At 42.3% G+C, this 14,067-nt stretch overlaps 1 long non-coding RNA gene across 20 annotated transcripts in view; it reads left to right on the top strand.

Moving 5' to 3' along the window:
- The window catches only part of LOC138740571 (uncharacterized), a 589,788-nt gene that overhangs the window by 355,303 nt on the left and 220,418 nt on the right, over positions 1-14,067 (top strand). For 17 of the 20 annotated variants that reach the window (XR_011343011.1, XR_011343022.1, XR_011343026.1 and 14 more), the window contains one exon: positions 8,669-8,940. This is a non-coding gene — a long non-coding RNA (uncharacterized lncRNA). The remainder of the gene's footprint in view (positions 1-8,668; positions 8,941-14,067) is intronic. The other 3 variants (XR_011343024.1, XR_011343021.1, XR_011343019.1) reach the window with 1 other exon arrangement.

Here is a 14,067-nt window from a genome sequence, read left to right as displayed (position 1 = left end):
GGGTCACATCTCCAGAATGGAGGACCATCGCCTTCCCAAGATCGTGTTATATGGCGAGCTCTCCACTGGCCACCGTGACAGAGGTGCACCAAAGAAAAGGTACAAGGACTGCCTAAAGAAATCTCTTGGTGCCTGCCACATTGACCACCGCCAGTGGGCTGATATCGCCTCAAACCGTGTATCTTGGCGCCTCACAGTTTGGCGGGCAGCAACCTCCTTTGAAGAAGACCGCAGAGCCCACCTCACTGACAAAAGGCAAAGGAGGAAAAACCCAACACCCAACCCCAACCAACCAATTTTCCACTGCAGCCGCTGCAACCGTGTCTGCCTGTCCCGCATCGGACTTGTCAGCCACAAACGAGCCTGCAGCTGACGTGGACTTTTACCCCCTCCATAAATCTTCGTCCGCGAAGCCAAGCCAAAGAATAACATCTATGATGCCTTCAAATCTATTGCTGATTTTTGGGATGAAATGAAGCAGTCAAATATGAAAATATGAAATATGAAATTTGTAGAACAAATTGTGACCTAATTTGCTTTTCAGGGGCTTACAGCTGACAACATTGTCGAAACCAGACAGGCTGTGGTTGACATTGGCAATCAACTGCAGTTAGACATAATCTTTTAGAGTTACTGACACTCATGCTTAAGAACTGACCAATGAAGAGTCTTTTGGACCTGGAGTGGCAGATGGCAGCATTTGAGAAAGACAACTGGGACCTAAACACTCCAGAACCCAAAAAAGTTTTGTCCTCATTGAAGCAGGGATGGCAAAGTTAGAGGAGCGAGATCCTAATTCAGAGAGTTTTACCAAAGTTTACCACACACTTACCGAGGGCTGCAGCTGCTCCAAGACCATTTATGATGGGAGAAAGAAAAGCTCTGTACAAACTTTCCTTGATGCTGACTTCAAGAAATTGACTCCAGTAGTTTTATATGCATAGAAAGGTAAAATATATTATATACTAAGACAAACATTTGACTAACTGACACTAAATAAGAACCATATGTACCTGTTCCAATTTACCTCCAAATTCGACTTTGAGAGATTTAGGAACCGATCTCATTCATAACCCAGGGGCTGCCAGTAGACAGGATTAATCCACCACCCTCAATGACTGTGCTGCTCAATATGGACACTGCCATCTTGGGTGGTGAACTCTATGGTTTTTCAATGGAAGAACTGGTGCCACCTCCAATCTACAATTGGGGCCATGGGCCACACTGAGGAAGTCTGAGAGATTGTGGTTGTCACTGTTCACCCTTGTGGCAGCTCCACACCACCATCTTGAAGATGTAAGTTGGTATCAGATGGTCCATCCAAATGTCTGCTAATAGCTGAATATAACAATACTGCTTGCTCAGCTATTTGAAAACATAATTAAAATTCAACCCCTAAAGGAGTGGGTCTGGACTCCCATTTTAATAAATGATCTGGAGGTTTCCATCAACAAAATACATTAGTGAGCAATTTGGAATTTTAAAGCCATTTTAGCAGCTTTGTGGTCACAATTATTGATAACAGTTAATTTTTAATCCATCTTTGTTTTATCAGCCAAATCCAAATCCAATTGATGCAATTAATTCAAAAGCAAAATGCTTAACGGATCATGTAGCATTTATGAATGAAGGTATTATTAACATTTCAACCTGTTGACCTTGCATCAGATTATATAATTGGCATAATGTGTTAGGATTTTCCATGGGTAATCAGAGATGGGAAACAAACTAGTGCCTCAGGGCTTCATAGATATAGTTCCTGCATTGAAAAGAGAAACAGAATACAGTGATGACTGTGAACCCCTCAGTCTGAAGGGAAGCATCCAGTGATGACCCCAGAGGGTATTCATGATAAGTATTCTCAGGTTCCCTTGACAACATTCCTCCCATCCTAAAATCACTATTTTTCCACTTTTGTTGTCTTCTTTGTATTCGACAAGACCACACTATCTTCCTCACTAGTGATTTGAATGAGTTTTTCTCTTTCTTCACTGAGGTTGATCCTCCACCATGGCTGACAGACATTTAAATCATTCCAGTTTTAATTTAATTTAGACATGCGAGCCCGTGCCACCCAATTACACCCAACTGACCTACAACCCCGTTATGTTTTGAATCGTAGGAGAAAACTGGAGCAACTGAAGAAAACCCACACAGGCATGAGGAGAACATATAAACTCATTATAGACAGTGTGGGTTTCAAACACCAGTCCCGGTCGCTGCCGTTGTAACAGCATTGCACTCACCTCTATGCTAACCATGCCGCCTTGTATCTGTCAACTTTGTTTGGTCCTCTTCTCTCACCCATGGCAAAAATAGGCTTGCCCTTGCATTCACTTTCCATCAGTCTTGACATTCAATGGATGTCCATAATTTCTCTATAATATTCCATCATTTCTACCATCTTCCTTGTAATGTTACTACCATGTATACCTTCCCTCTCTGCATTTGGAATAGCCTGATTTTTCTGGACACTTGATAGAATAAAATCACAGCTTTGAAGCAGGGCATTCTACCACACCTGTCCAAACCATCAGTGACCAGTCCTCTGACTAGTCCATTTTCCCAGCACTTGATCCATTGGCTTTGTCCAAACATTCCTCCAGATGTTTCATGAATGTAATCCAGTGTCAATTTGTTTTTCAGGAAGTGCAAACATGAAGAACAAAAGTATAATGAGATTGAAGGTAAAGTCACTTAAGGATAAAGGAGGCAACATGTGTCTAGAGGCAGAGGAGGTTGGGAGGTCCTAAATTAATACTTTGCTTCAGTATTTACCAGAGGAGAGGACCTTGATCAAAGTGAGGTCAGAATAGAACAAGATGGATTATGTTGAGATTAGGAAAGAGGAAATGCTGGATCTTCTTAAAAGCATTAAGATTGATAAGTTCCTGGGGCCGGACGAGATATATCCAGGTTGCTGTGGGATAGGAGGGAAGAGATAGCTGGGCATTGGCTATAATCTTTGAGTCCTGCTTGGCCATAGGGGAGGTGCCAGAGGATTGGAGAATAGCAACACTTGTTTAAAAAAGGTAATAGGGAGAATCTTGGGAATTATAGACCAGTGAGTCTTATGTCAGTGGTGTGCAAACTACTGGAGAGGAATGTTAAGGACCGGATTTATGAGCATTTGGAGAACTACAGTCTTCTCAGGGATAGTCAGCTTGGCTTTGTAAGGGGAAAGTTTTGCCTCATGAGATTAGAGTTTTTTTTCCAGGAGGTAAATGCCAGGGGACATCTGTACAAAGAGAAGGGAGGAAAGTTTTGGGGAGACATCAGGGGTAAATTTTTTTGTTACACACATGATGGGTGCCTGGAATGCCAAGCCAAAGGTGGTGATGGAGGTTGGAACATTAGGAGCATTTGAGAGACCCTTATTGCGATCACCTTACATGGGTTTTAATAAAAATCTTGTGTTCAGCCTGTGTCCAGACACATTGCTCTTTGAATCCACCAAACTTTCCCCTTCCCATTCAACACCTATTTATAAACCTCATTATTTTGTATACCTTAACTTCTTCTGCTCAGGGAGAACAAAGCTTTTTCTAGTGTCCACTCACAATTTAATTATTCCATTGTAGGAAACATCTTGTGAATCTCTCCAGCTCTTTCTCGAGCACTTTTACATCCTTCCTCTATCTTGGTAGCCAGAAATGCATGCTATAATCCACTGAAATCGGACGATTGCTTTTCTAAAGTTTCGGCTTTACTTCCCTACTTCTGCATTCAATGTCACAATAAATGAACATCAGTTTCCCCACACGCCTTCCTCACCTCATTATCTTTGTGTTTCTGCCTTAAAGAATCTATGGATATACTCCAAAGTCCCTCTGTCGTCAGTACTCCCTAGGACTCTACTGTTCATTGTGTATGCCCTAAGATCATCAACACACCCAAAATTATCTGGATTAAATACCATTTGCCATTTTTCAGCCCATTTCTCTAACACATTAATATCTCTTTTCAACCCAAGACTGATTCCACACCGTTAACAACTGCCTATCTTCATGTCATTTGCAAAAAAAATCATGTATATTACAAATTGCATGTGTATTTAAACAGTTTCAATATTTGCAGGATATCACAGGCAACAGACATCCAATCCCAAAAACAACCTCTACCATTACCCTCGGTGTCAAAGCGTTGCTGCACCAGGGGGCGACATGGTTAGTGTCCCTGTTAGCACAACACTGGTACAGTGCCACTGACTGGGATTCAAAACTGGCGCTGTCTGTAAGGAGTTTCTACATTCTCCCCATGTCTCTGTGTGTTTCCTCCAGGTGCTCTGGTTTCCTCCCATCATATAAAACAACATATTGGGGATGTAGGTCAATTGAATGTAATTGGGCGGCACGGAATTGATGTCGATAGGCTAACTGAAACGCTGCCGATCGCGCCAGAACTACATGTCTGTGCTAAGCGTTCTCTTGTATGCAGGCCCACGGTGCCCGCGCCAAACAGCCCCAGTAAACTAACCCACTGTGCATGCATCGGCTGGCCCTGCTTCTCCAATCCACCAGCTGGCCCTCCCACCTGCACGCAAGAAACATGGCTGTGCATGGCCTATGGACCCCAGGGTGCTGCATTTAACCACCTCCCTTTCCCTTTCAGCCCCTACCCTCCCAATTGGAGGACAAATATCCATCTCGTGGTGGCACTGGACTGAGGACAGAGTGCTCAAATGTCAGACCGTCCAGTCTAAAATTGGACATCTGGCCACCTTGCTGCTCTCTGCAGGATCACACCAGCAGCAGAGCTGCCATGTTCTCCATGATTTTTTTTTATTGTATGATTATTTTTTCTGAGACAAATTTGATTTTTATAAATATTTCCAAACTATTTTATCAAACAAGATCAAAATAGAAAGAATGGGATTTGGTTGACCTTTAAATCCTGTGTTCATATTTACCACTTTTTTTTGTCTTACTTTATTCTATGTTCAATGCATAATTTATCCTTGAAGTGGATGTTGTAACGGACTCTTGCTGATTCAGACTCTGCTTGGCTGAATAAACATTTTCTAATCTGATAAAGGAAAAGCAGCACAGATGTCTGATGGGGTCTCAGCAATTCTAATTTGCCGATATAAGGGGCAGTGCCAAAATAAATTTTAAATCTTCACCACTTTTTGTGTAAAAGCTTGCAGTAAGAAGGTCAGCGTAATGGAGATGGCTGGCACCGATCATTCACCACTGATTGACAATTCAGGGGTGCTGTCACTTCAAGCATGGGAAAACTAATGCCCCACAAGCAGTTACTATCTGAGAGACAATACTTCACCGCAATAAAGAACAACTCCGCCATGCAACATTTAAAAGAAAGTCTTGGATTTTTATTGTTCATTTCATGACTTCAAGATCTCCCAAAACACTTTATAACACTGTTGAAATGTAATCCCCCTCGTAATACAGGAAAGCTTCAATTTATTTTTTGTTTCTTTCTCACTCAATGCTCGACAGATATTCTCAGTTCAGGGAAATGTGGGACTGTTAGAATGTCAATTTATATTTAAAATAATGACAAAATAGTAACATATTTCTGTTTGTGCTATTAACATTGTATAATAGACTGAACAACAGTGGTGACAGCATTCACTGTATCAAAGATGAGCAAATCCATCCAATCCCTGCAGTCAGAAATGATTATCTGCATGTTGAAGGTGCATATTGTTGGGGAAAATAGGATGAAAATGACAGTGCTGAGAGAAGTGCTCATGTATTGTGTATTTTTGTCATTTCTCTTGATATAATTGATTCCCAATACAATGATACGTCGAGGATGGAACCTGAACACAGAACTCGAGCGAAGAGATAAAGGGTTTTAGATTATGTTCAATGTGCTTGTCCCCAATTTATATTTTGACAAAATGCACTCATTTTACGCCTCTTTTACATAGTCACCAGAACAGTATACAGTATTTCACGTTCATTGGAATCATCCCATTATTACTGACGTCAGCCAGTACAACAGTAACTGAATACAGGTACTTCCGGACTTATGACCATAATTGGGACTGAAGTTTCGGACATATCTCTAAATCGACGAGTCGGAATTTTGCCCTTGCACATGGAGTACTGAAGTCTTAAAGCAAATGTTAAGCGCCATGACGATATTGAATTTGCGCCCTTAACTCTCGCTCATGTATCAGCCAAACTCCAGTACACAAACCACTGTGCATGCACCAACTAAAGACTTGCACATGCACACAGGAATCAAGATGGCCGCACCCAGCCGATGAACCCTGGGATGCCAACTAACAAAGTAGGTACAGGATGCCCTGTATCCTTATTAAAGTTTGTCAAATACACATAAACCATGTCAATTTTATATTTTTTCTTATATTTAAAAATTTGTTTGTACGTGCCGATGGACGTTGCTTGCATAGGCCGCAGGTCAGGGAGTACCTGTATTTAAATTCTGCATTCATGATAGTGATTTACTATATTTTATTGTTTTTTGGAGTTCTGTTCTAAATTCTTCACCTTATTGATATGAATGCAAATTGGTGATTGCCCACAAGTGAAGAGATTTCTGTTCTACTTATACATTGCAACAATATGAATACTTGATAGCACACTTGCGCATTTGCAAAGCGTTAGGGCCACAGCAGTTGCTGAAAATAGTACCAAATATCCCTCATGACTTATTGTATTGAAATGCTATGTGCTGCAGTCATGTGAAGAAAAACTATACAGGAACTGACATCTTGCAATGGATTGTTGCATGTGTCAGTCAATGGGTATCCCAATATAAATGTAAGGAAGTTGACATCAACTTGACTTGGAAATGTTGTTGGAAGGCAGAAACATTTGGCACCAGTCTTACAATTCCTTAGCTTGCTGATATTAGAGTCATAGAGTTCTACAGTGTGGTAACAAGCCAATTTGTCCATCCTGCTCAAGGTTCCTCTTGGAGCACGTACCATTGGCCTGCATTTGCCTCCCAACCCTTAAAACCTTCCCCCTCTATTAACCTCTCCAAATGTCTTTAAATGTTGTCATACTGGTCACCACCATTTCCTCTGGAAACTCATTCCATGGTAACAAGCTACAACATACTGCTGACACAAAGAGGACTGACCATTGTGAGGTATAAAACTGTCAACCCAGCAGAACTGTTGATGACACCAGGTGATGGTATCAGATGATGGCCATCATGGAACAAAACATCCGAGCCAAAGATCATCTATATACAGACCCATTGCAAGATGCAGACACAATGTTGTTCGTAGATGGATCACCCTTTAGGGACAAAGGTAAGAAAGGTCAGATTATACAAGCATCGAACAAGCAGATGGGTGGAGTGAAGACACTCGACTCAGGCAACAGCGCACAACAAGCTGAAATCTTAGCGTTGAGAAAGGCATGCAGACTGTGTGACGGGCAACAGCGAGATCAATTCTGCTGATGCCTAGGGTTTGTTCAGAGTTGGGGTATGGTTTGAGCTAGGAGAGAACTCCACCCTGCAGGAGGAAACTCCATAAAATTAGAGAATTGCTTGAGGCCATGAAACTACCATCCAAATTGGCTGTGATAAAATGTGCAGCACACGCACGAGCACTGATCCAGTCTCCATTAGTAATAACCATTGCTGACGAGGCCGCAAAAAAAAAAAACAAAAAACCCCAGCCAACAGCTTGGAACATTGGCAGGAGTACTGGCCTCAGACAAATCAAGCAGCATTGGTAGAAGAAAAAGAAATACCTCTGCAGAATTTGATTGAAGTACAACAGGCCACAAGTAGTTAGTGAGAAAAAAAGATTAGGAACAGAAAGGGTGCATCCTGGACAAATTAGTGGGCCTATAGATACAAATTAGGACAGGGAAAATTGTTAACACAGGAAATTTGCAGTGAGCCACTTTGCAAGGGGGGAGATGATGGTATATAGAATCATTGGTTGACACGGAAATTGATTGAACATGTGACAATACAATTTGGAGATGGCAAATGTGTCAGGAAACAGATATAAAGAAAGGAATTCGTAGCACACCAGGTTCTACATCAGCACCACATATCAAAATGGTGGCACTGCCGGAGCTGCTGTAACAGCAGTCCTGCCACTGGTTCAGACCCGTGGGGAGCGAGGAGTGGAGATATAGTGCTCCTGCGGGATCCAACCGCCCAGTCAACTGCAGTCAGCTCTGCACAGGCTTTGAACAGCTTGTTAAAAGAGCCATCCGTAGTTTTATTTAAAATCCTGCAACTGCGGGGTCTGCACCCAAGATCGTGGCAGTACTAATGGGCAGCTGCAGATTCGAGGATAATGAAGGATTGATGCAGGACACCAGTACACAGAGAGACCATTCCCCATCTGAAAAGGAGAAGCAGAGGAGATGACCACGGGACAGTGACTATGATGGCAGACCAGTGAGGGGATTCTATGGCTGAACAATAAATAAAGGTGACTTGACTTGGTAGTCTGAAAGTCAAATTGACATAAGTATGCAATCAGGTGTGAACTGGATACAATGCTTTCTGATAGCACTCACGGCCATGAGAAATAGTGGAAATAGATGTACCCATTTAACTCAGCATGAAATGGTTACTGGAAGGTTGATGTCAATGCCAACGATGAAACCTTGCAGCAATAAGTTTGGAAGTGTTAGAAGAAGAATTAAGGAAGTACTTGAAAGAACTAACATTGGCTGACTCATCTGTTTATTCTCAGGTACAGGAAGCACAAGGACCCCCAGTGAAAAACACCAAACTGAGGGAGAATCCTGGAGACTGGATGTATGTGAAGAAGTATAAAAGAAAGTGGAAACAGCCAAGGCAAGTCAGATCATTTCAGGTGATCTTGACACCCACTGTGCTCAAGGTAAAGGGGACAGGACTATGGATCCCTCCACCAGCCTGCGAACCAAAAGAGAAAATGGAAAAAAAGCTGCACAAATAATATCACTCTAGAACATAAAGAAACAAGAGACTATGCTTACATAAGTATGTCTTTTGTTCTATTACATGCTTTTTGCTGTTATTGGCTATAGAAGTTGGGTGTGGAGTCCCATTAGGACAGAATGGCATCCCTGGGGATTCAGGCAGAAAATGACATTTCCATTTTAAAAGAAGTGAAAAGGAACAGCTGGTGGGGATTTATGAAGTGACTAAAAAGGAAACCATAGGGAATAAAGCAACTCTCAAGGTTTACCAGAACTAGAAACAATGGGAACCTGTATTTAGACTGAAACCCCGGAATGTCGCAAGGTCTGCATAGCTGCACTTAGGCACTGTCACGTCAAGTAGCTAGGCTCAGACATCACATCAGCCCTTCTACCAGTTTTCAATAAAATCATCGGTGCAAATTTAAACTCACAACCTTGATGTCCAGATGCTAGTGTTACAAAACAATGCAAGGACATCTTGAATTGGACAATGTATTATAGTACAGGCAAGGTATCAATACAGCCTGCCCCAAAGCCTTGCCCATGATAGAACCCCATGATAATGATAAAAGTGGACCTAACAAACTCTTAAAAGACCAAGCATTTACAGACTAACAGTTCTGAGGCAAGAGATAGCACTAGACTATGTTTTAGCAAGACAAGGTGGACTCGGCGCCACACTGAATTTGACAGGTGACACGTGTCAGCCATCCTGATTCCGGCTCAGAAAATAATATAACAAACATCATCAATGCCCTAGAAACAATTAGACCTTCTAAAAGTGCAGGTAAATCATTCTCATGATGGCTCATCAATCATTTAGGACCCTAGGGAGCCAATACAAATTCTGATTCCCATAGCTGTAGTCTTGGGCATTGCTGTTTGTGGATGCACATGTGCGAAAGCCACATTGGTCTGCTGGGTTGGAACAATGTTAGGAGGAGGAGGTATGATGATTCAACAGGATGAAGATCGAGGGGAGCATGTCCACTTGTGCAATTACATGAACAGGAGAAAGGAGACCATGCCTTTGCTCGGGAATATAGTCAACTCGATACCATTAGAGCCAAAATCTTTTCAATGTTCGCAGCTTAGATATCACTAAAACTGTAAATGATAACCTCTCTTTGACCTTGGGATGTAGCACACTTAATGTTTACTATATCTGCATGAGAATGTATTGTGTGATACTGCCAAAACCTTAAAGAAGGAAAATGTTGAACTTAGGGTATGTCTTGTTTCAACTGATTTTGATTAATACAATATGACTAATGGTTACATGTGCCTTGTGAATGAGGGCTGGGACGACTGCAGATACCCAAGTGCAGTAGGGGCCCCATGATGTGTGTTGCCTGGCAGCAACAGCCTTGGTAATAAAATTCCACTTGCCCTGATTTCAGCAAAATCCAGTGACTAACAAGGACCAGGGGAACCGAAACTGTAAAAATACCTGAAGGGAGGGGGAATGTCGCTGTGAATGGTCCACAATGTAGTGAAATATGTGGATGGATATTGTGTGGCTTAATGCTGATGTGATAATTTTTGCTGCCTAGGAGAAGACTATTTTGTGATTTGTTAACGATAGATAGTGTTAAAGTATACATTTGTATGTTCAGAGAGACCTTGATTCTTTGCCTGTGCATTGAAGGGAAGTGGCAGAAAGAGACAAGTCCAAGTCCTTCATTCCTCAGGAGAGTAGACTGCTGATTGAGATTTCAATCAAGAACATGAATGAAGTATCAGGACCAAACAATGATAAATTTGGCAAGCAAACCAGGTGTCCAACATCTCCGTGAGACCACGGAAGAAAGTCACTGCCTCTTCGCTCATAGCTTCTATGCAGGGTGGGTAAGGGTCCTCGTGATTTCGCGAGCCCTCTTTAGACAACAATCCTGGTAAATCCCATCGATGGGAGGGAAGGTCATCCCAGTGATTCTCTCTGCTGCTCTTATGGGCTTGTGGATTGACTTCCGAACTCAACCGCACCATACTGTGTTGCAGCCGGCCAGGTCACTCTCCATAGAACTCCTGAAGAAAGTTGACAGGACGGTGGCTGGTAGCTTTGCCCACCTCAATCCTTTCAGGAAATGAAATTGTTATTGTGCTTCCTGACAAGTGAGAAGATGATTTGTATTCGATAGGTCACTGGTTAAGTGGACTCTGAGGAACTTCCTATGGGGTCTAGTCCCAAGATGATGGTGCCTGTGTTCAATAGCGGTCTCGATGGGCTGCAGACTCCAGGTTAGCTGCGGACTAGTCCAAGAAACCAGTAAAGAGGCAAATGGGCCCCACTTCCCTTTGAGAAGAAGCAGCAGAGGAGACAACCTCAAGGATGGTGAAAAAGGCAGCAGACCAGTGAGGGGCTCTGCAAGACGCTTGTACAGGCAGCAGGCTGCTGGTGACTTGAGGTCAAAGGATTTACACCAGGCTGCAGGTTGCTGGAGGGGAATGAGAGGGCTCCAGAAGGTTTCCTTATCATGTTGGAGGTTTGAATCTGGGCTTGGGTTGCTGATGGTTTGAACTAGAGACTTGTCCAGTTGCAGAGGCTTCAGAAGCACTGAAAGGGAATCCATGACCACTTAGTGACTCTGGGGGACTCTCTTTTGCTTCTCTTTCTCTGACTGTAAAGGGCATTGGGCAATGTTAATGGCAAAACTTTTACGGCAGACTAAAAGCAATTTTTGTGTAATATTACATACCTGCATAATTAATGGCAAAACTTTTACGGCAGACTAAAAGCAATTTTTGTGTAATATTACATACCTGCATAATTAATGGCAAAACTTTTACGGCAGACTAAAAGCAATTTTTGTGTAATATTACATACCTGCATAATTAATGGCAAAACTTTTACGGCAGACTAAAAGCAATTTTTGTGTAATATTACATACCTGCATAATTACATGACAATAAATAATATCTGAGGGGCAGCTAGAAACCCACTCAGGTATATTGCCATCTCTTTCAACCTTCCTCATTCAGAGGAAGTGAATGGCAGTGAGAAACATTCTGAGTCTGGCTAGAATTCCTCATTAGCTTGAACTTTGAAGATAAATGTGAACTGCCTGACAAAGTGCCTAGGCTTGAAACAATCATTACCCTTTTCTTCCTGTGCGCTCCCATTGGGAGAGAGATACAAGAGCACCAGTGCCAGTACAATCAGGCTGAGAAACAGCTTCTGCCTATGGACAATGAAAATGCTGAACGACCAAAGAAACTACCCTCACTAACCGTCCAAAACTCTCATTTGTGCAAAAAATATATTTTTTTTTATATATATATAGATAAAATACTTGCCCCGCAAATGTATTGTTTGTCTGTGTGTTCTGTCTAGTTGTGTGTCTGCGCATTTTGCATTGAAGACCAGAGAATGCTGTTTCATCATGTTGCCTCTCTGCATATTGAACTTGCACATTATCACATAATGTATGGCCAGCACTACTGAAAGTTTTCTTCCTTCATTATCGGCATCACACAGCTCCGTCAAGGGCCCAAAACTGGCGTCAGTCATTTAAGTCAAGTCAGGTCAAGTTTATTGCCATCTGATTATATAAATTATAACCCAACAAAACAGCGTTTCCCTGTTCTCGGTGCAAAATGCACAGACACACAACCAGACATAACACATACATAAGCATGACATGTATTTCATCTTTACCAGTGGTTGTCAAACTTTTTCTTTCGACAAGAAAAAGTTTGAAAACCACTGTCTTAATCGTACCTCATTGACTCGTTATGTGCACGGTTTCATAACTCCAAAGGAAATGGGCCAATGACAAATTTTCTCAAGCAAAAGATCTCAGTAACAATCTGAGTCTTGAGCAGTGGACTCGCATACCACCTTAAGCAATCCCTTACTAATCAAGGAGCACCTATGGCATAGGGATTGCTTAAGGTAGTGTGTGAGTGGAAAAAAATGTTTGAAAACCACTGATCTTTACAAATTAATAAATAATTATTATTTTGTACATATGAGACTCTGGGTTCAGCTGGGTCATTAAAGCCTCTACTTGCACAGTGTGCACTGCAACTTGTTGCTCTAGCTCCATTTTTTCTGGTTTAATGGTTGTTGTTGCCACCGTACACTACTGCATGGCAGAGGTCATTGCCATGATGATGTCAGCCTGTTGGAGTGTTCATCGATTCTGGGTGATTGAAAAATCCCTAACAGGTGCCCCTGAACTAGCTTAGGCATACAACAGAGCAACTTCTATTTCCAAACATTGCCTTCAATCCTCTAGTCTCTGGCCAGCCTGTGTCATCTCTGTAGCATTTGTGATGGCCTCCTATCTCCAAGATTGTTATCCGCCAGTAGATCCGCAATGAAGGATTGATTGGAGGGTTGCGATCGCTCCAAGATGGCTGCTTTTGATGTGTCGTATGGCTTTGCTTTGTCTGGATTAAGCAGTACGTTTACCTCCTCACAGGTGATCTGCTCCGAGAGACGAGCAATGAGCAAATCAAACTTTGTCCTCTGACTAGTGACATCCAGTGACAGGAAATGTGCCTCTAAGATTGAAAACCACACTCGTGCATTAGTTGTAAAAAGAGTGGCAACGTCAAATTTAACGTTCTTGACTCACACTGTGACGGTTATACTGTCGGGCATTTCCATTTTTCATAGGAAAGTGCTGTGAAGTAACAGGGTTATCAAAATCATTGAAACTGCTAAATCTTGCTGCAAAAATAAAGGGTTAAATGCTATCAAGCTCAGCAAATCATGTTGCATCTTCTTTATATTACACAACTCCATTAAAGCCTCACTCTCCTCACTAACCCCGCCCTGCCCTGTTCACCACACCCTGCACGTGACTATGATACTGTCCCTGCTCTCCATTCATCGGCTCACACAGGTGAGATTGGACTCCCGAGTGTCATCTCCTGTGACTCACCAACCACAAATGGCCCTAGGCAAAACGTGTGGGCATGCGACCACGACAATATTCCAAATCTCATCAATTTCCGAATAAAATATAGCCGCTGGCCTGCTTTCTTCATAATTGCATTGACACGATGGTCCCAAGATTGATCTTCAGAGATTTTGACGCCTAGGAATCTGAAGTTTCTTATCCTCTCCACTGCTGACCCTTTGATGTGTCCTGGTTTGTGTTTTCCTGGCGTCCAGAATCAATTCCTTGGTTTTGCTGACGTGCCGGGTTGTTGTTGTGACACTACTCAACTAGCT

The sequence above is a fragment of the Narcine bancroftii genome, chromosome 8 (genome assembly GCF_036971445.1).
Source record: "Narcine bancroftii isolate sNarBan1 chromosome 8, sNarBan1.hap1, whole genome shotgun sequence".
In the NCBI taxonomy this organism is placed as follows: domain Eukaryota; kingdom Metazoa; phylum Chordata; class Chondrichthyes; order Torpediniformes; family Narcinidae; genus Narcine; species Narcine bancroftii.
This window is presented reverse-complemented; position numbering and strand designations above follow the sequence as displayed.